Here is a 26687-nt window from a genome sequence, read left to right on the forward strand (position 1 = left end):
ATTAACTAGATGAGAATAATGAAAAACTTTTTTTGAGAGAGAGTTGTTTTTCTGAAAGAAACAGCAGCCTAGACAAAAAAAAAAAAAAAAAAAAAAGACTGTTTTGTTTACAAGTTAAAATAAGCTGTGGGACCACATCCAGCTGTAGGCAGGGAGGGGGCTGAGAAGCAGCTCAGGGCCCATGGTGAGCATGCTCTTCAATCCCTAACTGCGTTATAACCAGGAAATGAGTTTCCTAGAAGGTAGAGCAAAGAGCTGGAGAGAATATAGGACACAGAGAGTACTTCCAGGAAGTGACTCAGGGTCAACTCAAAGTATTTTCCAACCAGAGGGTGGTGTCGCTCAAAATGTCCATCCCTCAGCCTATGAAAACTGCTACTGTCACAGCCTGCTGTGTGTCTCTCTTTTTCCCCCCTCCGAATGGGAATGTTTACATCAGTTGTGTCTTCTTTTATCATATGGGTCTATCAAGTACAATATTTATTAGGCTATTAAATCTGCCAGCTCCATGCCTCTACCTGAACAAAACAACAACAACAACAAAACAACAACAACAACCAAAAAAACCAGATTTGCTGTTTAAGTCAGATGCTGAACTGACAGAGTCACCCCAGGTGCCCCTTAACTCACTTTAAACATTGTATCTTTCAGCCCCTTGAGCTGGCGAGAAAACAGACACAAAAGGAAGGAACTGCTCTATCTTCCTCTCACAAAATCTAACTGAAACCACGTTTTTCTCACACTCTCCTCCCTCCAGTCTGTTATGACTGATGAATTGTCCTTCCTTCTGTCAAAACCCTATACCCCACTATGCACATGCCTCCTCTCTGTCCTGCATCAGAAATTTCTCTCCTTCTACTGAATCACTCTTATAAGCTTTGAAATCTCCATAAAGCCTCTAGTATTTCCCTTCTACCCGTTTTTCAATTACTATTGATAGTAAACATTTGGGAGAGTAGTCTGTAATTTCTCTACTTCTATGTTTCACATGCTCGCCTCCACCCAGTCCATACAGGTCTTCATTTATTGACTCTGCAGAGACTACTCATGTCAAGGTATCTAAGGACCATTGTGGGGGGTAAGTTTAGGAATCCCCTGGGCTTACACCAATGGGTTAACAAGGCATAAATAAATACAAAGCCATAAAATCCTCACATCTAGTTTGAGTAAACTAGATAGGCACTCCAAGAAGAGGGGGGTGCAAAGACACCCTGAGAATAGGGAGGCACAAAGGTATCAGGAATAGGAAGGTGCAAAGTCACCCCAAAATAGAGGGGGGGCACAGAGCCCCCATAATAGAGAGGGAGAGGCAAAGGCCTGAAATAGAAATGGTGCAAAGGTGCCCAATACATAGGAATATGAAATAAACAAGATTAGATGTTCAGGGTGGAAGCACCCCCAATTTAGTACTATGGCAGAAAAGCTGCTTTCACAGGAGGATAGGGCCAGGTTAGGTAAATTGGTGAATTGGACTTTGGACCGCTGCGCTGCAGGCAAAGCAGCCCAGAGCAGAGATGGCTAACAAATGAAAAGGTGTCTTGTTAACCCTGAGGTTATTCCCCCTATCTGTCTCATCCCCTAGCCTAACAAAGATAAACAGGCACAGCACCTCCTGTCTGCTATTAACAACCATCTACCCATCTGCCCGGTGCCTGGATTTTGTTTTATATTGACCCAAACCCCAAACACTGTATATCTTCAAAACCCCCTTTTCCCCTTCATGTCCCCAAGTTACTGTTCATAGTTTCTTTGTCTCTTTGTACACTCCCATCACATTTGCAAGCCTTCTGATCTGAATAAATGTGGGGCAAGGACCCTTATTTTGGGCTCTCGTCTTTTTCCCGGACATTAGCCATCTCTCACTTTAATCCTGCATCCACTCTTTTGCTGGCCAAAAGAGAACTTTAGACTTAGAGTCTACAACAGACCATCATGGTGAAAAGTCTAGTGGTCACTTTTTTTCTTTTTCTTAGTTGAAAGCTCAGTATCACTTGACCCAGCTTGCCATTAGTTCTTCCTTACGACTTTTCTTTCTTGGCCTCTGTCACATCACACCTCTCAGACTTCCACCTACCTCATGGCATTGCTCCTTTCTCCTGCTCAGTTCTGCTTCTTTTTGATCACTAAGTGGCAGAGAACCTCTGTCTTACACCTCCTCTTGTCTGTTTTCATTCTCTTGCTAGATGATTTTGTCCAATCCCATAGCTTTAAATAACATTGGTATGCTGAGAGCTCCCAAATCTATACCTCTGAACCCAGACCTTGCCTATCATCTCCAGACCACTACGTTCAACTACCTGTTTAATTTTTCTATGCGTATTTTTAGTAAGTATTGGAAACTTCAGTTCTACCAACTAAAACCTCATTTTCTTTCCCAACCAGACCTGCTATACCCTGAGCTTTCCTGACTCAGTAAATAGTACCACCATCCAGGGAGTGCTTATGTTGGGAAAATGAGTAAAGATTTTTTTTAATTTTTTTTTTTTATTTTTGAGACAGAGAGAGACAGAGCACGAGCAGGGGAGGGGCAGAGAGAGAGGGAGACAGAATCTGAAGCAGGCTCCAGGCTCTGAGTTGTTGGCTCAGAGCCTGACGCGGGGCTCGAACTCACGAGTTATGAGATCCTGACCTGAGCTGAAGTCGGACGCCCAACCGACTGAGCCACCCAGGTGCCCCAGTAAGTTTTATACCATAAGATGGCCAATGGGACTAAAACAAGCTCTAGTTTCTAGCTTAGAGACTCCTCTTCCGGGTTCTTCCTGCCCTGTTTGCCTCACGCAAGAAAGCCGCCACAAATGCAGAAGATGACGCTATAAATTACCCTTCCCCCCTGCATTTGGGTCTCAGATCTTTGGAGAAATTGTATCCTCTGAGCCCACTGGTGTTAAATAAATGTCCCATCCACCAAGATCTCTGAGTGCCGCTTGGTTTTTCTGCCAGCGTCCCAGCCTGGTTCTGTAACATATTTGGTTCTCTGACTGGGAAACCCAAGTACACTGGCCGATTGTTGGCACCGGTTTGGGAGAACGGCGAGGTGGTGGTGGAACAAGGAATTGCAAGGGAGAAGTCATGCCCTGCCTGAATTTCTGCAGTCTCCCGCTTGGTTGCTTCAGGCTGGCCCTGCTCCGTTGTTCCCGCCGGACTGGAGGAGACTTGGCAGGTGAGGACCTGGACCTGACGTCAGAACCGGAAAGGCTGGGGCCCAGACTTGGCAGGTGAGGACCTGGACCTGGATCGGGCTGGGGCCCAATCTAGTCAGGCCCACTTGCAAGTGTGGAAGGGGGACCTGATCACTCCATGGAGACCTCAGGTCTCACAGGTAGGAATTCCGTGGGAGAGAATGTAATAACCTCTTTTGTGTACATGAGTGTGAATGTGTGACTTGGTCTAGCTTGCCTGCGGAGTTCCATTCTGTGGCTCCACGGTCAGGCACCCTCAAGGTTCCCAAAAGCCCACAGAGTCTGAGTGGCCTGTCTGCGATTCCATGGTGAATGGCATGTAGTCTATGGCGGCATCAGAATAGTTTCCATTCGTAAGTCACAAAGCTGAGACCACTACGGCTAAGTGTCACCTAAGTTCCTTCGGGATACAGCCAGATGGGCATCTGACTGGTCTCATTAGAGGGGGCACCCCTATCCCTCTATCTTTGTAACTCTGCCTCACAGGAACATTATGGGGTCAGGACTAAGCAAAGCAGGGGTTTTTGGGAGACTATGGAATTAAGATAACCCCTGGCAAGTTAAGGACCCTATGTGAGCTAGAATGGCTCACTTTTGGTGTAGGAAGTCCCTTTGAGGGAACCTTAGATGTCCCAATGGTCCACTGCATCTGGTGTGTTGTCACCGGAGACCAGATCACCCTAATCAGTTCCCGTATATCATTTCCTGGTTAGAGAGTGCCCAAACCCTTCCCCCTTGGGCACATTTTACCTGCAACAAACAGAAACAGGCTAGGGTGTTAGTTGCCTCAACAAAGTGGCCCAAGAAAGGTCAATAGAAGTCCTGACCTCCACAAATTCTCACCAGTGTTCCAGAGGACCATGTGAAACCCCCAGTTCCTGATACTCCTCCATCTTTTGTGTCCCCACCACCTCCAGACTCGGCAGATCCTCTCCCCCCCGGACCATCAGCCAGATTGTGCCCTCGGCCAGGGGCAGACACTCTTCAGATGCCAGTCCAAGAGCCAAGAGGCTCTTCTCTGGGGGGATCAGAGCAGGGGCTGAGAAGCCCATGGATATGCCCAGCAGCAAGGGGATTCCCCCGGGGATTATTATGAGAGGCTATGTGAGGCTTACACCCTCTGTTTGCTCCAGAGGGCCAAGAAAGCTATGACAAAAGGATGGGGACGGTCTAACCACCAAAAGGGGGTGGGGGTCCAGAACCTCCTTAGCAAGGGGTCAGTGAGCCTACTGCAAGGAGAAAGGACATTAAAAGAATAAATGCCCCAACCAGGGAAAGTCCCAGAAACCCAGTCAATATCAGGAGGAACCTCAAGAAGGGGACCTTATTGGTCTGGTGGAGATAGAATCAGACTGAAGGGGACACTGACTCTCTCTCCCTGTTCCTCTGCCTAATATGTGAGGGATTCTCCCTCATTTCCCAGGTTAACAGCTATAATTGGAGCAAACTGTGTTTAGTCTACCTTGGGATGGGGACTTTAAGGAATGTTCCCAAGCAGTTGCTGAACCTCCATTTGTTTCAGGAAAATTCCCAGTCCTCTCCGGCCTGATGTGGACTCCATATTTCCACTTGGTGGAAAAAAATATGACATCTGCTCCTCTGAGTTAAGGTTTTGAATTGGGTTTTCCTTCTCTGCCTTCTACTGGCACCTTGCTTCTTCTGCCTTTCCCTCCCCCTGCTGTTTCTGTACCAACTTGGGTGTGGTCTACATAACTGGTTCCTATACCCTCCTCAGTGCCTCACGCACCATCAGCTCCTCCATCCTCAAGGTCAAGAAGCAAAGTGCACCCCTTTGGACATCTAGGTTTTTTCCAAATAGAATGAATTGCTAAAGCTTTGATTGCTGAACATAGGTTTGTGTTTTTAACTTATTGCAGAGAAATTAAGGCTATTTGAACCTATTGGAAAACATGCTTTGTGCTTAATTGGTTCATGAATTCACCATCTAAAAAATTCTTGTGTAAACACCTCTCAGTTGGTTACTAAGTCCTCAGTTGGAGACTAAGGTTTCCTAAGAGTTAAAATTCTGCTAAATGTACTTAAGACTGATGGAAATAAGGAAAGCAACCCTGAATGTAGGAAAGTAGGAGGTATGTAAGAAAGATATAAGGAATGGAAATACATTTTTTGTTGAGGGTAGAAGAAAGTAACTTTGTCATAAATGAGACTGGTTGTTTGGAGAAAAATGGCTTTGGGACAAAGTTTGAAGGCAAAGGAAAGTTGTAGAATGTTCGTGAAGGGAAATCTTTGGAAAGGAATTTTATGTGTGCTCAGGATGGACTAAGGTTGAGATGAATGGAATTTTAAAAGTACACTGGCATAAGGTTGAAATTCTGTTTTCCTCTCTGCTCAAATGACAAAGTTTTCTTGGACTGTTGATCTGCTCTTGATAAGACAAGGAAAACAAAGGTTTGTCTTACAGGAAAACCAAAGTTTTAGGTTTCATCTTTACCAGGTCTTTGATTACTTAGTTAAAACTTCTCAATGTTAAAAGAGCTAGGTTTTTCTAACAACTATATAATGCTATACATTCACCTTTAGGATCTTTTATTGCCACCTTGGTTGAGTAAATAAAGTTTTAAGATTTATAATGATCTGTAATCCGATTTAGGATGTACTTATAACTTTTTAAGGTTTTAACAAACTTCCCAGGATTTAAATGGTAAATGAAGTCTTTTTGACCAATTAGGCCCTTTTATTTGGGATGCTAAGTTACTTGGAAAAGCACTGTTATATGATGGTAAATCTTAGGTTGTATTGCACAGGTAAATGCTGTAACTGCCCAAATATATATGCAATTCCTAAAGTTTTAGGTATAAGGTCATCACTTAATATTCTTGAAGTGTTATGTGTCACAGAAATAAGCAAATTTCTTTGTCAACTGCATCATAATGAACTCTCATCAGATCTTTAACAATGTCTATTTCTGAGATTTTGTCAATTATAATTGTTCTTATTCTGTCACAAAACGTGTTTCTTCTTCAAGGAGATTTATAAAAAGCACTCTGGGGACGAATACAGGTATTCTACATCTTTAAGATTAATACTAAAATGGGTTAAGAATTTCCAGAACTAAAAAGCTGCATTCACATTGAACAAGAATTAGGAACATGGGATTAAATGAACTGAGGAAGATTATAGTTTTGTGACTCTTGTTGGAAATATTGCTGGTTCCTAATGTTTGCTCAGATTAAGGAAACTTTCTCTTAAGATATCTATGATATACAGAAATGTCATAAAGTGTTCATTTGTAAACTGAAGCATTTATCTTTTGTCTCCACCTAAACCCTCTGAAGTTCAAAAACTCTCAGTGAGTATTCTTTAATCTTTCATGGAAATTACAATTGTTTGCATAAGTTCCATAAGAATCTGTTCATCTTTTAACAGGTCACCATTGGAAATACTGGTTATTTTACCAAGGCTTTGACTGGAATGTCATATTTGAGAATGACATCCATAAACTCAGATATGACCAGACAGTTTTAAGGAACTAAGGTTGGCTTTATGAAACATGGAGCTATAAAGCCCCTTGGAAATGTTGGCTTGATACCTTGCTTACAGAGTTCCCAGCAGCTACCAGGTGAATAAAGAAGGTCACTTTCTGGCAGGTGCAGGAACCTCAGGATATCTTGAGGACCTCATGAAGAGGAATTCGCCCAATTCTACAGGTATTGCAGACCTGTCTGATGGCAAGTATTTGGCTTGGTTTCTGGCCTGGAAAACTACTAAAAGTTCAACCCAGAGATTCCTTATAAAAGGTTCCAGCAAAGAAAACTTTAAAGATCCTCATGATCAATCGCTATTCTTGCTGAGCTTATGTAAATAATTAGGCTAGATTTGTTAAGACTGAGATTGTTCTACAAATATATTGGTCTCATTTTGGCTATCTCTGGAAAGGGAGGTTTTTAGAGAAAAAAACTATGTTTCAACAATGCACCACTGTGGATGTTAACTTCTAGTTCTGATTGTCTTTAAATGTTTGCTGTTTGCCTAAACTAGACAACTTGAGGTAAACTTCAGAAAAATTGTCACAGTATTTCATGTATAGACAATCTTCTGTGTTTGTTATTCTGTGGGGATAATAATAAAACCCCGTGGGCATATGATCATTTAAACAACTGGAAAACGGAATGAATCTCTAAATATGCAAACCATATCTTCCCTAAACCTGATCTGACAGTTACCAGAAACCCGCCCCTTTCAAAGACTTGGAGGTGGACTTTACAGATATACAACGAAATAGAGGATTCAGTTTTAGGTATCACCCCATGGGTCTATCACTCCAGAGTTAAGAAGGCCAACTCAGAGGAACCCTCAACCTGGTGAAGTGATCCAGATCAGTCAACCTGCTTAAACTGACCCTCAAAAAGACACTGGCCTCTGAGATCTCCAGCCCTGCTCCAGCCACACCCTAGACACTGGCTGGCCTGCACATGGCAGAAGCTTGAGGAATCAACGTGTGGACCAGGCCCAGGGGTTCCGATGCAACTCTGCCAGCCCTTGCCCCCTACTGGTGTCATAGCCCTGATCTTGCTTCTTGCTGTTGGGCTAATAGAGACTGCACCAACGAACTGAACATGGAATGAATGGCAGACTCCCTGGTAACCTTACAAAGCCAAATAAACTCCCTGGCAGCAGTGTCCCTCCAAAATAGGTGAGCCCTCGACCTCCTCACTTCAGAAAAGGGAGGGACTTGTATCTTTCTGGGGGAAGAGTGTTGCTATTTCCTCCCTGACAATCAGGAATCGTCAGGACTAAGGTTAAGGAACTCAAGGAAGGAATTCAACGTAGACAACAGGAAAATATCGTCAATGGAGAGGATAGGATCTCACAGACGGGGCATCCTGACTCCCGCCCTGACACGGCCCCTCCTTTCCATAATTTTACTTGTGACCATTGACCCCTGTATACTAAATACCCTGGTACGTTTTACTGAAAACACCATTGTTCGCCAAACTGCAGCACGTATCTTAGCCCTCCAACGGTACCGACCCCTAGAGCTAAAAAGTGATGCCTAATAAAAGATTTTTTAAAAGGCATCAAAGGGGGGAATGTTGGGAAAATGAGTAAAATTTTATACCATAAGATGGCCAACGGGACTAAAACAAGCTCTAGTTCCTAGCTTAGAGACTCCTCTTCCAGGTTCTTCCTGCCCTGTTTGCCACACGCAAGAAAGCCGCCACAAATGCGGAAGACGACGCTAAACATTACCCTTCCCCCCTGCATTCGAGGCTCAGATCTTTGGAGAAACAGTCTCCTCCGAGCCCGCCGGTGTTAAATAAATCTCCGATCCACCAAGATCTCTGCTAACTGCCTGCTCATCCCTGCATGAAAGTGTTTTTCAGTGAATATAACATCAAACTGTCACAAGAATCATTCGTGTCATTTAAAACTAGTGAGCAAAATATGATCTGATTCCCAGGCATTTTAAAGCATTAGCCCAAATTTTCACTCATGCAGCAAATGAGCAAGAAATGTAAGAAGGGAATCAGAGAAATGAGTTTATAGAAAAAGCAAATTAGAAACTCAGAGATGATGGAAAATTTATTTAAATGAGTTTGTTTTAATTCAGACGTTGTGTTTCATTTATAGTACTTTTCTATCCATGTTTCTGTATTTCTACATCATTATTCTCTGTTGTCTCCATAAAGTCAAGAATTAAAAAATATATATATATATATATGTCTTTAATTGTTTTCTTGATTAAAATATTCATGTATTTGAAAATGCGAAAGCACAAAAGCACATAAAGAAATGACTTAAACATGACTGTTTAAAAACCATTACATATGCACACATACACAAAATTATTACATCTACAAGATAACTGCTTGCATATCATATAACTTTAATTTCCAAACATAGATATCTGGCCAGGCTTGCATCGACATCAGGAAAATGTTTGACTAGTAGAGCTAATCCTATTTTAAGGCCTGATTTTTTTTCCCCAGATAGACGGTAAATAAGATAATATAGTAGGACTAGATGTAGTTCTACTACAAATATATCCTCATCTAAAAGTAACTTTAAGATACATGTTTTTTATTAAGCTGGGATCCCTGTTTTTCAGTCTGAAGCAAACTGCTTCCATATTAGCCTTACTCACTATAATGACTCCAATACAACTGTTAGCCTAAGGAAACTTAGGGGAAAACATTCATTAAATGCTCTATTTTTGCCAACAAATGTGCTTACTTCCTTATGAAGCATCTCTCCTTTTAAAATTTCTTTTGGTTCACTGATCAACTCAAGGATATCCTGGTCCAGAGCAGCAAGTCACAGTGTGTTTATAGGTGTTGTTGACAAGAGAAAATGCACCGCATGCACTAGGACAGAAGCAGAGTTGTTACAGAGAAAGAGGAGGATATGCGATGAATTTCAGTAGGAAGGAATTTCAGTCAACAGTTCCCTACTTCAGTTTTTCTCTTTTCTGATATATTCGAAAAGAAGTAGCCTTCCCATACTAAAGACAATTACTTAGAAAGCACTTTTCAAATAGATTTTTTTTCTAATTTGGGTTTATGTAAAGGTTTTATATAGTCAACAACAGCAGATAGATATAAAGAAATGGAGTTACAAGTAAGACTACTATATTTTCCCCTAAAAGGATTAGTGACAATCTCCCTAGATTTAAGAAAGAATAATATATTAAACATCAAGCAAAAAAATGGGAAAAGGAGGGTCACCCAGATGGCTCAGTCAGTTAAGCATCTGATATTTGATTCTGGCTCAGATCATGATCTGAGTTCCTAAGTTCCAGCCCAGCTCAGGCTCTGCGCTGACAGCACAGAGCCTGCTTGGGATACTCTGTCTCCCTCTCTCTCTTTGCCCCTCCCCTGCTAGTGCTCTCTCCCTCTCAAAATAAACATTTTTTTTATGGAGAAAGGGGGGCACCTGAGTGGCTCAACCAGTTAAGTGTTCTACTTCCGCTCAGGTCATTATCTCGTGGTACCTGCGTTCAAGACCCGTACCTGGCTCTAGGCTGACAGCTCAGAACCTGGAGCCTACTTTTGATTTTATGTCTAACTTTGCTCTCTGTCCCTACCGCCTGCCCACCTGCCTCTCTCTCAAAAAGTAAATAAACATTTAAAAAAAAATTAAGGGGCACCCAGTGGCTCAGTAGGTTAAGCCTCCAATTTCATCTCAGGTCATGATCTAATGGTTCATTGGTTCAAGCCCCACATGGGGCTCAGTGCTGACAGTTCAGAGCCTGGATCCTGCTTCTGATTCTGTGTGTGTCTCTCTCTGCCCCTCCCCTGCTCACATGCTCGCTCGCTCTCAAAAATAAATAAACATTCAAAAATTTTTAAAAAAGTTAATGGAAAAAGGAATATCAAGCTTATACATGGAATTAAATCCAGGAATGAAAATGACAGAATTTTGAACATAGTTCAACTCTGAATAAAGGTTGAGGAGTGAGGGAGAGTAGGCAGAGATTAACAGAAATGAAAGTGGGATTTAAAAATGCTCTTCAAAGAAAGTTATGTGTTATTTTGATAAAGAATGTAAGCTGGTACAGGTTTGGGAGGATAATTTGGCAATAGGTATCTAGAGACCTAAAACTGAACAGTTTTCTGCTTTTCAAAAAGGAAAACTGTCAAAAATATTTTCATAAAATAATTTTCTCCCCAATACCATACTTTCATCTTGGAGATGGCAAGTATGAGTGCAGTGGTGATTCATCTAGAGGATTAAAAAATCATCAAGCTCCCTCACTGCCCAAGACGGATGTGGAGAAATAAATACTCCTTTAAAAATTTCCCCTTTTACTACAATGCATCTTTCCTTTAAAAAAAAAACACACTAGAAAACCATCATCACACAGAATGTACTTTGTCTTTCACAGACAAAAGGGTTAAGGGAAGGACTAGTATGCCATAGGCAATTGGGAAGAATGAGTAAAAGGCCATGGCTCCCTCTCTCTCTTCCTTATTAACTTATTTTCCTTTTAACTACATTGTCTTCCAGCCTCCTCTGAACTGGCTGCCCAAATCTAAATTGGACTGAATTGCTATGGTAGAAATATATGCCAAGTCAATAGTCCAGATAAATGATATCTCCCATGCTTTCTCTGCTCTGTCCACAGAAAAATACTAAACCAATGCATTTGCCACTATCTCCCTGGATTTAAAAAAAAAAAGACAGATAAAGCCCAAAAATGAATAAATTCCTAAATGACAATGCCACATTTTATGACATTGGTTCTTGCTTTGTATTTTACTTCTCTCTCCATATAGAAACCATGATATTATCTAGAAACTAGCAAAATTCCCAATTCTTATCCCTACTGAAATGTATTTCTCAGCTGAAAGTGGGAATATTATGGAAAAAGTTGTTAAGGATGTTTTAGAAGATGTCATTCTTAAATTAAGAAAAGAGAAAGTAAGGGAGCCTATTAAAGAAATAAGTTTTCTAAAGCAGAGAGCACATATTTTTTATTTTGGATTAATCAGTGATTTTAAAAACACAAATATTTATTAAGTAACAACTAGGTACTAGGAACTACAATGGGAGAATAAGCTTTTGGTTACTGAACAAGTATGGAAGGCCAAATTATAGAGTATTTGGAAACTAGCAGTAGAAACAAGTACTTAAATACCTAGGCAGAATGGAGCATTTAAAAAGTTCTTGAGAAAGAGGGAAAATAACAAAGTATGTGTTTGCCATTATAACTGAGGTCTGCAAACTACTGCCTGAGGGTCTAATCTAGGTCTCTCAAGCTGGGAACTTTTTGTGTGTCTTTAAATACTTAGAATAACATTTAATGATGTGAACATTATATGTAATTCAAATTTCAGTGTCTATAAATAAAGTTCAATGGCTTTTTTTTTTCTTGGAATACAGCCACAACTATTCAATTATGTATGTTTTTTAAGTGTATCTATTTATTCATATTGAGAGAGACTGAGAGAATGAAAGCAGGGGAGGGGCAGAAAGAGAGGGAGAATCTCAAGCAGGTTCCATGCTGCCAGCATGGAGGCTGATGCAGGGCTCCAACCCATGAAACTGTGAGATCGTGACCTGAGTAGATATCAAGAGTTGGACACTTGACCGACTGAGCCACCCAGGTGCCCCCTCAATTATGTATTTTTTATGGATGTGTTTGTGCTACAGTGGCAAACTTAAGTAGGTAAGTGGTTGTGGTTCCTAACAAGTAGGATCAATTTTTTTCCTCCATTCAAATTCTAGGCAAGTTTAAGAAAAAAAAATGAAAGAAAAAAGTAAGTGACATTTAAAAAAATAAGACTCTGGCCTGGGTGGCTCCATCGGTTAAGCATCCAACTCTTAATATCAGCTCAGGTCATGATTTCAAGGTTCTTGAGATCAAGCCCTGCATAGGGCTGACAACACAGAGCCTGTTTGGGATTCTCTCTTTCCCTCTCTCTCTGCCCTTCACCCTGCTTGTGCACATGCACTCTCTCTCTCTCTCTCAAAATAAATAAACATTAAAAGGGGGGGCATCTGGGTGACTTAGTCGGTTGACCATCCAATTCTTGAATTCAGCTCAGGTCATGATCTCACGGTTCATGAGTTCAAGCCCCAAGTCAGGTTCTGTTCTGACAGTGTGAAGTCTGCTCAAGATTTCTCTCTCTCTCTCTCTCTCTCTCTCTCTCTCTCTGCCCCTCCCTACTCATTCTCTCTCTCTGTCTCTCTCTCTCTCTCTAAATAAATAAACTTAAAAAAATAAGACTCTGTTAACTAATAAAGCTAACGTTGGAAAATAAGTTTTATACCTGTGGGCTAGAGGACATCCTAATAGTGAATATCATTTTAGACTAGATTCACGTATTAAGTCATAAGAAGTACTGAGCAAGGCGCCTGGGTGGCTCAGTTGGTTAAGCATCCAACTCTTGATTTCAGCTCTGGTCATGATCTCACAATCAAGCCCTGCATTGGGCTCTGCACTGGATATGGAACCTGCTTAAGATTCTCTTTCTCCCTCTGTCTCTTCCTTGCCTGCTCTCTCTCTTTCAAAAAAAAAAAAAAAGCAGCAGCAGAAGCAACAACAGCAATGACCAACTATAGGCCCTTGTGTGTGGGGTGGGCCCCTTTTACCATATAACATACAACAGAATAGGATACATATTTCTACAGGTTAGTTATTTCCCAAAGAGGAAGATAGGATAAGAAGAGGAGTTTTTTAATAACCAACTCAATAATCATATAAGTAAACCCTACTCTCCAGAGGGTATTCACAGAGGTAGAAAAACCATTAGTGCTTTTCTTTTCATGAGAGAAGGGTATGTGCTACCCAGCTATCCTCAGCTTTTTTGGTTTCTTAACCCTCTGGCCTTAAGGAGTAAGTCAAACAGAGCTATGATTACCCTCTTCAGGACCAGGCATCAGCACATGGACAGTCTTTCCCCCACCTTCCTTGAATAAAAGGCAGTGATCCTTTGTGATTTCTTTTGGAATCACTGGTATAGAACACATATTTTGCATCTAGAAGGCCATAAAATACCTCAGAACAGTATATTAACAGCACTAATGCCAAATCCACTCTGTAATCAAAGCTTTACATTCAATTCCCACACTATTTCCCATTCAAGAGCTTTCTAACCAAGTTTTCCATTGTGGCCTATCCGAGCTTCTATAAACAAAGAAATTATGGACACCATTATAATGTTTCCATAATAAAACTTTACAACCAAACTTCAATGGCAAATTTCCAGTGACCAAAATGTATTCCAAATAGGAGTACCAATATTCTCCTCCCATTATTAAATTCCCAGAATTCAGAGAGAACTTCAGTTTTGAACTTACAATTCCTCAAAATTAAAGTCTAAAGAAATCAAAGTCCCTGTTGTTTACATTCCTCAAGTCAATATCTCTTTCACTTTCTGCCTGCTTTTCTTCCTGGATTCCATATTTCAGTGATTACTGCTACCCACACCCTGGTCTCTCACACTAGAAACCTGGGAGTGATATCCATCATCTACCACACATTCCACAGATATGTGACTGCCAACTCCTAGCAATCTTGTCTCCTAACTCACCCTTACATGTGTCCAGTTCTCCTTTCATTGACATTTGTTCAGGGCAAACTTTTGTCACACCTCAGCCGGATTATTGTAGAGCTTCTTACAGGTCTCCTGCAACGAATCACCTTCCCAGCCCCCCATCATTCACACTAGACACAAATTAAACCTAATTCAACTATATCTGCTGACACAGACTGGTAAGCAAATCAAGTTACATTTATGTAAAAAGAAAAAAGGTATCAGCCTATCTATAATACAAAAGGAACAATCAATATGTATGCATGTGTACGTATAAATGGATAAAAGAATCCTATGAGTTTTTGGATACACCAAATGTTTATGGTGATTTCCTCTGGGGGGAAAAAGCAGGAAGATTAATTTGGGCTGGGTAACTGTGAACATGGAATGTTATATTTTATTCCATATATTCTATATAACCTAATTATTCTAATGATAGAATATAACTTTATATTGTTGCATTATTTGTTAAAAAAACAGACAAAATCTGGAAGTGTGGAAAGCAACAACAGCATCATAAAGATGTAGCAAGTATGCAAAACTATACAAACCCCTGGTCACAGAGACTACTCAGTGGGCTTTCCACAGCTCTGGGTGTGAAGTGACAAACTTCTTTGTAGGAAGGCAGCAATGGATAAGGAAAAGCGGTGTCAGGGAAAAAGCGGAAAAGTCAAAACACCTTTGAAATGGAGAAACATCCAAATAAGTCACTCAGCCTAGCAGATAAAAGAGAATTAAATATCAAAGATAACATCAAGGTTTCCATCTTGACAGCAGTGATGATTTATAACTGAAATAGGTGATTAGTATGTGAAGGTGACATACCTCTTCAGGTGATATTTTTATTTCCATATTGATGGTCTATGTTTGGGATGATGAGAAAACAATCAGGTGGAGATGTTTGTGTATGTAGTCAGAGCTGCAGCCTTAACAACAAAAGATGAGAGATTTGCTTGTTTCATCATCATGAGTATAAGGTAACAGTTAACTCCATGAGAAATGGAATGTAGGGACAGAACAGAACTAAAGACCAAAAGGCTGAACACATTCTTTAGGGAGTCACAAAACAACTAAGAAGTCACTATGAGAATTAAAAATGTGAAATGCACAAAGGACTCAAAGGAAGTGAACATTTCAGGCAGAGCTGGGAGATCTGGATTTTAGAGTGATAACTAGGATGAGTGTGTTTGAGTAAAGTTCTTTGGATTTGACAAAAAATAGTTTTTAGTGACTTTGAAAATAAAAGTTTTTGTAAATATATACCTGTCTTTTTAGGAAAAAAAGGTTACATACTAAAATAGGCTATATTGTATGAGTGAATGAATATACTATACGATATTAAACATACATTCTGTGAGAAGAAGCTAATGTGGGCCAATGGTATGAACATGATAAACAGACAGTAAACCACAAATAGCTATCAACTATATGAAGAGATCCTTAAGCTCATTTGTAATCAGAGAAATGCAAATTAAAGTAAAATAATTTACCACTTTACAACCATCTGATTGGCAGAAACTAGAAAGTTGAATAGTGGTAATTATTAGTGGGGATGTGAAGAAACCAGACAAGCTTAATCTTACTCAAGAGCACTTTAGCAATATTTATTCAGATTAAAACTGCTTATACCCTGTGTCCCAGTATTCCTATTCCTGGGTATGTAGCCCAAAACTATACTCACAGAGGACTAAGAAGGGGCATCTATGATTATTGTATTAATCAGGAGAGATTAGATTATGCGGTGGTAACCTCCAAACCCCTTACTTGAAATAACATAGGTTTGATTTGGCTTTTGTTCACACTACAAGTCAATCACAGTTTGGCAAGCCGACCTTGCTCACTGTACTCACTCAGTATGAGGGTGTAGCCACCTATCTTGAACACTGGCAGCCACTGTGAAGAGGAGAAGATAAACTCTGGAGGGTTTCAAATTGTGACATATGTCACATCGGCCCACACTTATTGGTCAGAATTATATATAAGAAGTGGTCAGGCAATACAAACCTCCTGAGATGTATTCACATACTGTGATAACCAGAAATATCTCTGAACAATGCCAAGGTCTTCCATAAAATAATCAATGCATCACTGCAGTAGCAAATATGTAGTCAATTTAGGTGTCTACCCCAAAGTGTATCTCAGTGAAGTAAATTACCGTGTAGGTTTTCTGTGGAGTCCTAGGCTGCAATTAGAAGCAAAAACTAGAATATATGCAAAAACATATATAATAAAAATAAATGCTGGGGCACCTGGGTGACTCAGCTGGTTGAGCGTCTGACTTTAGTTCAAATCATGATCTCAAGGTTTGTGAGTTCGAGCCCCACGTCAGGCTCTCTGATGTCAGCACAGGGTCTGTTTCGGATCCTCTGCCCCCCATCTCTCTGACCCTCCCCTGCTCATGCTTTCTCTCTCAAAGATGAGTAAACATTAAAAAAATAAGTAAATGCTTACTGGAGAAAAGGAATAAAGGTTTTCAACATAGTAACATTTATGTAACTTAAACACATATACCTACACCAGATAACAAGGATATATACAAATTTAGGGATACATATCCAACACATCTAAGTTAGTTGACTATGAAGGAGAGGAAAGAAATTGAGAATAAGGAGAGAGGGCTGTTATACATTAAATCAATAAAGTAAAAGGACATCTCATACTGACCATAGGTGCCGTGAATGGAGGAATAGGTCTATTTTCATAATTCACATGAGGCTATATATAGGAGTAAGCAGCTAACTAAAGTATATCTAACAGAGCCTGAAGAAGTTCAAAATTCAGTGGGGGAGTTGAAACTTATTCTAGGAATTGCCACTAACCTATTGGTGTGAGGCAATATTTTGAGAATTAGAGAGAAAGTGTGAAATGTTGTAGAAATAAAGAGAGGCAACTATGGTTGTGGTAAAATGGACCCATGATAAGAGAAAGAAAAAAAGAATTAAAAAAGGGACAAATAAGTCTGTTTGAGAAAATACATGCCTTTTTGTCACCTTTTGTGGAGGCTGCTTAAAATTACAAGCGAAGGAGAAGAAATTGTAAGAATGAGAGCTCGCGATGAGGCAAATTATTATTAGCAGCCACCCATCAGAAATTTTAAATCAGTAAGGAATACTATATTGCTGCTCTTGGTTTTTAAATAAACTACACTTGCTAACGTAGAGAGATGTGAAAGCTCTTACACATCATGCATGTTCCCTGCTACTTGGCACCAAGGGCAGTCTCTCTTTAGGGCAGTGGCCATAACTTCTACCTGCAGATTCTATTTTTCTTTAATGCTGAGCTTCTTTGCCTTCTTGGACTTGTGGTGTTTCTCCCCAGAATAAGTCACTCTGTCTATATTTGACTCATGTCAGCATGGCTCACAGACTTCTCTTTCTTTGCAGAAATTGCCAATTACATGGTGCTCTTGCTGACTTTCAACCTGACCTTAAACTAGAAATACCCATCTTGTGAGCACTTGATGCTTACATATCACCCTTCCATATCCCACTACGCATTCGACACCCACAAACAATATCCAAGCAAAACCTGCCTAGGGATCATGTTTCTCGTCTTCCTCTTGTTACATGTCAGGGTTGGAAGTTGTTGTGAGCATGGATACCAAGCTGGTAGACGGCCAGAAATCCATCACCACAGCTTTAGAGAACATGCTGGTGAAGATCATGCCTTACATTACCTTATTTTTATGTAATACGGAGCCATTTTCTAAAAAGTGCTTTTGCATTGACATATAGGATCTTTATGAATTTCCTGGTTAAATGAAAAAAAAAAAGAGAGAAAATTAGTGAGCAGACAGAAGTGTGGCATTGAAAGAGCTGGAAGTGATTCTTATGGTTATTCAAGAGTTTCACACTTCTCTTTTGGGAAAAACATGACCTTTATTTTATAGATCCAGAACTTGACTCCACATTGCAAATATACTCAGACAAAAGAGAAAAATCATAATGAGAGGAGGAAGGGCAAAAGGACAGAGCTAAAATTATGGGCTTCTTGTAAAATAGCTTATTATTTACTTGAATTTTTAATAATTCCACTTTGTAGTAAGTATTTGAAATAAAACTTAGGGTCATTAATTCTAATATTCATACAACCTTAATGATAATTTATTAACACTTGCTTCTATTTGGAACTTAAAATAATATTGACATCAGAAAATGTGTTATTAGCTGGAGATGCATATGGCTTACAAAGATTATAATAAACAAACATTGATTTTTGCTGAGGTGAAGATCAAGGTAAAAATCAATCGATATTTTTCCATTTCAACAAAATCTTAAAATTACCAACCTCAAAATCTAATGAGTCTGATTCCTTACTCTTTCTACTGGAGAGCTTATGGGAAAATGCAGCATCCCCTGGAGAAGCGAGAAAACTGTTTCTCTGGAAACTTCTCGTATACTTTTTTGACTATCATCCTGCCTCCGGATTTAACAGTCTTGCCCAGATACTTTGGCAAGAGTGAAATGACTACACACGGAGAGAGGGATGGCTTTTCTTTAAATGTTCCCTTCTATGGGGGCGCCTGGGTGGCACAGTCGGTTAAGCGTCCGACTTCAGCCAGGTCACGATCTCGCGGTCCGTGAGTTCGAGCCCCGCGTCGGGCTCTGGGCTGATGGCTCAGAGCCTGGAGCCTGTTTCCGATTCTGTGTCTCCCTCTCTCTCTGCCCCTTCCCCGTTCATACTCTGTCTCTCTCTGTCCCAAAAATAAATAAACGTTGAAAAAAAAATTTATAAATGTTCCCTTCTATGAACTAGGAAAAATTATCTACCTCTTCAATAATAAAAAAAAAAAATAAAGAAGAAAGGAAAGAAAGAAAAAAGAAAGTGGAATGGAAACAGAGTGCTGTAATATCAAATGAACAGTAGAGAGTCAGTCATATTTCTACATGTTTCTTTCAAATCTTACAGAATTTTTAACAAACCCCTAAAGTACCCTGTGGTCTCGAAAGCTTTTAAGAATAAACTATACAGGGGCACCTGGGTGGCTCAGTCAGTTGAGCGTCTGACTCTTGACTTCGGTTCAGGTCATGATCCCAGGGTCATCTGATCGAGCTCCACATCAGGCTCTGCACTGAGCATGGACCCTTCTTGAGATTCTCTCTCTCCCTCTCCTTCTTCACTTCTCCCCCACTGAACTCTCTCTCTCTCTAAAATCATAAAAATAATGTATAAACCACACAAAAGTTGATGAATGTTGTTTCCACTATCATCATGACAAAAACATTTAATTTTGAAACTTTATTGTTTTACTTTGATTCTGCACGTGTCATTGAAATATAGATTATTTTCCCCACATTAGATGACTGCCTTAATAATCAAAACAATGTTTATCCATTCTTTAACTTTTTTCCCTAATATTTACATCTACAAAGTCAAATTTCCTCAAAAAACTGTCATATTAAAATATATGTAAAACATACATACATACACACTCATAGCCTAAACAATGAACATTCCAATGAAAAGACTATAATGCCCTCCCATGTGAAATGCCTTTTTCTTTCCTCAGTCTCCCCTTCTCACCCCATTTGAAAGGAAAGATCAAACGATTGATTGTTTAGGCATATGCTGTGACCAGGTGTTACCTGCTTCATAAACATAAGAAATGAATCAAATCACAAAATGCTAGAGCTGGAAAGTTTTCATTGTATACCAGTCCTACCTGCTCATTTTAGAGATAAGGAAATTATACAGAGAAGACCGCAGAGCTGGGAATAGAAAGGAGGTCTCTGGTATGCAGCTTATAAAAATAAGGTCTCCAGCTTACAGTCTGAATGCTTTTCCAAATGTGAAATTGAATTTTGAGAACGTTCTATATTTCTATTAAAGGGAGGTTTGCAGAAGTGGAGAAAGTTTAAGAAAAGAGAAAGAAGAAATGGGAAACTGTCACTAAATTCTGATTGGAGTTAAACCTTCCAAAATAGAAAACCTTGTTCATAGTTTAATACACGCTGCACTATTGTTCAGTCCTTGTCTCCGCCTTTTCTCCAGATTATTGCCAAACACTCCTTATTCTGAAATTTACCTTTACTTCACTCTTTTTCTTTTTCTGATTTGGCCCAAGAATTTGAAGTGGCTGCTACATGTGAGCAGTTATTAACCCCTGGTGACTGTGCTACTAACTGGGATACTGGAAATTCCCTTCTCCGTATTTACTTTGGCTGTGGCTCTGGGAAGCTGGAACTCGGAACCGCAGAGAGAGAATCCAGTACAAACCACACCCTTTCCTGAACTGCCTTTCAAGCTCCGTCTAGTTCTATTAAGAAATAATGCCCTAAATCAAACATTAAGCTTGATTCACATTGAAATGAACATGCACATGTCTTTACTGGCAGGACAAGTGGCAACAGCAGGTGCTGATTCAGAAGAATTAGTGTTAACTTTCCACTTACTAGGTTCTGCCGTTTGAAATACAGCGCATTTCCTCCCTTCAGCTGGCTAATTTTGTTATGCTCTCTCCTCACTTATACATATTTGCATTCTAAAGTAGTCACCGAATACATGAAGCAGTGATATTGAGGCACCATTTAGTTTGTATATTTTCTATATACCATTTTCCAGAGATTTAAGTATTAATAACAACCATTGTTCCCATTTTATAGAAGATGGGATCAAGAAAGGGTAGCGTTAAAATACTTGTCTAAAATTACATCACTGGTAAATGCATTTGCTGAAATCTGAAGCCAAGTTTAGTCAACAGCATCTCCACGTTGATGCCTTTCTCTCTGTGTTCTCCAACCCAGGCTCTGCCCTGACCTTCTGACTCATGCCCTCACTGCCCACTTGGCATCTATGTTTGGATGTCAGGTAGGAATCTCGAGCTTAAAATATCTGTACAGATGAGGATCTTATTACCATACTCTTTCTCCAACCATTATTTCTACTTTATTAGTAAATGGTACCACCATCTGCTTAGCTGCTCAAACTTAAAGTCTTAGAGATCTATGTATGAATCTTCCCTTTCCTTTGATCCCATCACGCATACCCAATTACCTTTGAAATCTGATTAGTTTGCCTTTACACACACACACACACACACACACACACACACACACACGCATATATATATGTATATATCATCTATCTAATTCTCTCCATTTCCTCATTTCTCCCTAGTGACCAAAATACCATGGAACCTGTTCAGAAGTACTGCATCTTAACTAGTCTCCCTGCATTTACTTTATCCTAAAATAAGTAATTTTTCATAAAACAATTTAAAAATACAAATCAGTTGATATCACTTATCTGCCTAAAGTGTTTTTTCCATTTCTCTTAAAAATATGAATACTTGGGGCACCTGGGTGGTTCAGTTAGTTAAGCCTCTGACTTCAGCTGAGGTCATGATCTCAAGGTTTGTAGGTTCAAGCCCTGTATTGAGCTCTGTGCTGACAGCTCAGAGTCTGAAGCCTGTTTCAGATACTGTCTCTCCCTCTCTCTCTGACCCTCCCCTACTCATCCTCTGTCTCCCTCTCTCAAAAAGAAATAAACATTTTTAAAAATTTTAAAAGAAATACAAATTCTTTAATTTGACTTTAAGTCTGTATGATCTGGTCCCTGCCTTCATTACAAATACTCTCTTTTACTATGCTATATTTACATAAACATCCTTTCAATTATTTTATTTTTTTAATGTTTACTTATTTTTGAGAGAGAGAGAGAGAGAGAGATAAAGACAGAGCGTGAGCAAGGGAGGAGCAGAGAGAGAGGGAGACACAGAATCTGAAGCAGGCTCCAGGCTCTGTCAACACAGAGCCTGATGCAGGCCTCGAACCCACCAACCATCAGACCATGACCCAAGCTGTAGTCAGATGCTTAACCGACTGAGCCACAGTCAGATGCTTAACTGACTGAGCTGCCTAGGGGCCCTTAATTTTGTTAATACCTAAAACCCTCCACTCTGGGTCTGCACATACCTCTTTCAGGGATCATCCCACAGCCATTCATAGCATTCATAGCCCTTATTATTCTCATTTCTCAAGACTGAATACTAAAATCATCTTCTCCAAGAGGCCTTCCCTGACCATCCTACATAAAGTAGCATATATTGTTACACTTTATCAAAAGTAAACTGTGTCATTTCTATAACTTTTATCACAATCTGTCATTAACTTTATTATTTACTACATTTGCTACTTCCTTGCACTGAAACATAAATTTCATATAGCCAAAAATTCTTGAGTCTTGTTTATTGGTGTATTAATGCTTAGCATGGTAGCTGGAACATATTTTGTGAGATTTAAGAATCCAAAATGATAAATATAAAATTAAATACCTACTAAGAGTGAGAAAAATATGGAAAGTCAGAAACTTTAAACACAGCAAATATCAAAATCAGAAAAATCAGCTAACTGGCTGGTAGATCTGTGTTTCTGAGTCATCATCATTGTTGATATGTCAACACAGCAGTAGGAAGGGTATTTCTGAAAGTCATTCCACTTTGGGCTATCTACCTAACTATTCCAAAATTGACTGCAAGCTACATAAATATATTCCATATAACATAACTTCAATCTATCTTTAACTCAACATCCTCTCACCATATGCAAAAACTAGCAATGACCACTAAATAAGAATGCTAGCTGATTGCAGGGGAAGTCTAATAGAGGAAAATTTAGAGTACAGAGACACTGTAATCATAACCAACTATGGTTAAAATATCCCACTTCTATACATTTTACAGACATACCACCATGTGACCACACTGATAAGGTGTCTTGCAATAGCATGAAAGAAGCCTGTGCAAGTGGTGAGTCTCAAACTAAACTTTAGTTGGTTTCATAGTAGTCTATCTTGAATGTGTCCACTGTCACACAATTAGTGGCAGGACCTGAACTAAAACATCTTGTTGATTTTCAATTTCATGTGCACACAAAAGTCTCAGTAAAAAAGTAAAAAAGTTCTAGTGGTACAGGTGTGTGTGTGTGTGTGTGTGTGTGTGTGTGTGTTTTGCTATGTAATGAAGGATTTTTTTTTAACTTTTTTTTTCAACGTTTATTTATTTTTGGGACAGAGAGAGACAGAGCATGAACGGGGGAGGGGCAGAGAGAGAGGGAGACACAGAATCGCAAACAGGCTCCAGGCTCTGAGCCATCAGCCCAAAGCCTGACGCGGGGCTCGAACTCACGGACCGCGAGATCGTGACCTGGCTGAAGTCGGACGCTTAACCGACTGCGCCACCCAGGCGCCCCAATGAAGGATTTATTGACAGACTTAACTAATGGTTTTCAGTCAAAAAAAGTGGAAGTTAGCTAATATTCACAAAGGTAGTTTGTATTCATTAGAAAAAGTACTTCATGGGTTATGAATAAATAAAGCTGTAATTGGATATTATATTAGGAATAATAAGAAAGTAGGTTGGAACTTGTTTTTTGTAAATTAATTTGGCAGGGATGTGCTCCTTGGGAAACCAGGCATGTTTTGGAACAGTGCTGAGGCTATGAATCATAGTCTCTTTGTTGACAAAATATCCAAAATGTGGAATCAATTCGTTAATAAAGTCATGTACAGACAAGTATAGATGTTCCTTTCCTCTCTGTCTCCCCTCTCCCAAACACTTTCACTCCTGCTATCTTAAATGAAAGAATATCTTGTTACAAACAATTGGTTATGTGGCAAAGGTAGGAATCCATAAACATAGGTTAGAGAAGAACCATGGGAGGTAGCTTAGATCCTGAAATAGGGGTAAGAATAGGAGACCAGGGAGAAGAATAAACCCTTTTGCCATACACAATGGCCTGAAAGGCTAAGGCAGAATCTTCAGCGTTCTGAGAAACAGGAATGGAAAAAACAGGATTAATGTGAACAATTCTCTAACGCAAAAGCTTTCACCTAAAGTCACATAAGTAACACAAACAGAGGCTGTCCTCCTGGACTGAATGGGGAGAATTACAGAAATCAAAACTGGCGAATTTGCTCCAAAATTGTGATAGTATTTGAAAGAATATAGGGTCTCAAAGAATATCACCAGCTTTAGGAATTTTATTATAAATGAAGATATGATTTTCCATCATTTCTGGGAATTTTAATACTGTTTCAATCAGCCTCATTCTGAGTTTTTATGATGCTAAATTGATCTCTGAAAAACACTCAAATGGAACAGCAGGAGGGTGACTTGGACATCTGAGTTTTATTAAGGATGGAAATTCTATCTTTATTTTAGAGGATAATCAGAGTATATTGATTGTTCTAATTTTCCATTTATTCTGTCTTGACAATACTCAGGTAAGTATTTTTTTGTTATATCACTACAAACCTGCAATCAATTCTTGGTGAATCCAAAAATCTCTGATTAAGTGGTGTATTTCTCATGTCTTAAATGATGTTTCTTTTTCTTCCTGTGACCTTCACATAGATAGTTTTTCAGTCAAATGGTATAAGGCATTCTAAAGCAAATAAATAATATTAGGGATAGATTCTCATACTTAAAAAGACAGGGACTGATCTGTAGATTTTGTCTTTTAAAATTTGTCACCCAACAAAATGGATTATGTAGATTTGTTTCCATAGGAGTTACAATATCATTTGTATTGCTAACTTCTATTGCTTATTTTAAAATGATGTACAATGAAATTGGTATGTAATTTATAGTTACATAAATTAACTCTAATAAAGACATTCATTTTTCTCCTGGTATTTCATATCAATAAGTTAAGTCAGAATTGGATCTTTGTTACCTATTCTCTAGAAATTTTAAAACAAAAAGCAAAAAGAAGTAAATTTTAATCCAACCTGTAGGCAATAGGCAGTTTGTTGTAGGGAAACAAAAACATTGGTTTGGATGTCCGTCAGCTCTGGGTATTATATGACAGAGAAGAGGATTTAGAAGTGGCCTCCACAGTTTCTTATTTGCTCTTCGTGCATTTGGACCTACTGATATTTGAATGACCATATTATTTATTTTCAGGGATTCTAAGTATGCAAAAGTGGAGGTGATGAGGGCATGAACCCATAACAGTGTCAAAAGTAGGCAAATTCTTAAAAGGTTCAGCTATGAGTGGTTGGGTTCATGAGCCATAGTACACAAGCATTATATAGTTGCTCGCAGAGCAACTTGGTCAGGTGATATGCCAGAAAACACAAGTGAGCAAGAGAGATATCAAAGTTGGGGCGCCTGGGTGGCTTAGTCAGTTAACCGGCCGACTTTGGCTCAGGTCATGATCTCACAATTCGTGGGTTCGATCCCCGCGACGGGGTCTGTGTTGCCAGCTTGGAGCCTGGAGCCTGCTTTGGATTCTGAGTCTCCCTCTCTCTCTGCCCCCCCCCTGCTCGCTCTCTCTCATTCTCTCTCTCTCTCTCTCTCTCTCTCTCTCCCTCAAAAATAATTAACACTAAAAAATTTAAAAAAAGAAAAAACAAAGTTGCCACACGTTGTATTTGTGGTATAGATTCCTTGTCAGCTATCTTCTGAAGAAGTAAAGATGACCTAGTCACGTATGAAAATAAATATAACCAAGATAATCAAAATGAGCAATAATTTGTACAAATGGAACCACATACTTCTTGACTAGCTGTTATCTCACTAAATCTATAGAGCTATATAAAGATCAGAACCTACAAGAGTTTTCCTAATTCTTCTTAATGAGGAAGACTCTCATTGCAGGACATAAATGCCTGGGGGTAAAAAGGCAGACAGGAGGAGAAACAAGTTCTGTGATTATGTTTCCTGTGCAGCTTAAGTTTATTATCATGACAAAAATGGCCAGAGTTACATGAGATATTGACGGTGATGGGTGCCCAAGTAGGGTCAGATTTGTGAAATTAGAGATCAAGAAAGTTTTGGATTGTTGGCTAAGAGATTCATAATTACAATTTAGGAAAAAATCTCTATATAAAGATCACCTTTGGCATCTGTGCACAAGACATTTTGATGGTTGATAAGGAGTTAGGATAATGAGCTCCTAGGAAACTGTCCAAGGATAGTTTGAGACCTAAAATGATGAAATAATTCTATAATCTCAGTGATAAACTATAGAAAAGTACAGACAAGTGATCTGGGAAGGCAGGAATATCAGTTAAAATTCTAGTTTTGGAAGAGTCAGAGCTATGGACTATATACGGATAGTAGAGGATACACTGGAGGAATGGGTACTGGTGATCAGGTATGAGTGGCTTCTGTTCAGTGATTTTTATTAATTGTATAGAACTTTGGCCTAATTGGGGGTTAAATTGTATTTTCATAATCTATTTTATAACCCCTAAATTTAAAAATAATTTTCTTTGTCTCATCTCTTGCTCATTTCTAATCCCCACACATCATGACTATCTGACTATCACGGAGGAATCCTAGCTAGTATTTACAACTATTTTATTCTCCATTCTTCCTGTGGCTTTCCAGTATTTGAACAAACATAATCCCTCATGCTATCAGTCCCATGCGATTCTCTTAAAATTTTAAGATTTTAAGTAAATCTGCATGATTATTGTTTTGAGATTTGAATTAGAGCTATAATTTTTTAGCAATTATGTTTTTTTGTTTGCATTTTATAAAAATGTGTCAGCTCTGTTGAAT

Source organism: Prionailurus bengalensis, chromosome C2 (assembly GCF_016509475.1).
Source record: "Prionailurus bengalensis isolate Pbe53 chromosome C2, Fcat_Pben_1.1_paternal_pri, whole genome shotgun sequence".
NCBI classification, from domain to species: Eukaryota; Metazoa; Chordata; class Mammalia; order Carnivora; family Felidae; genus Prionailurus; species Prionailurus bengalensis.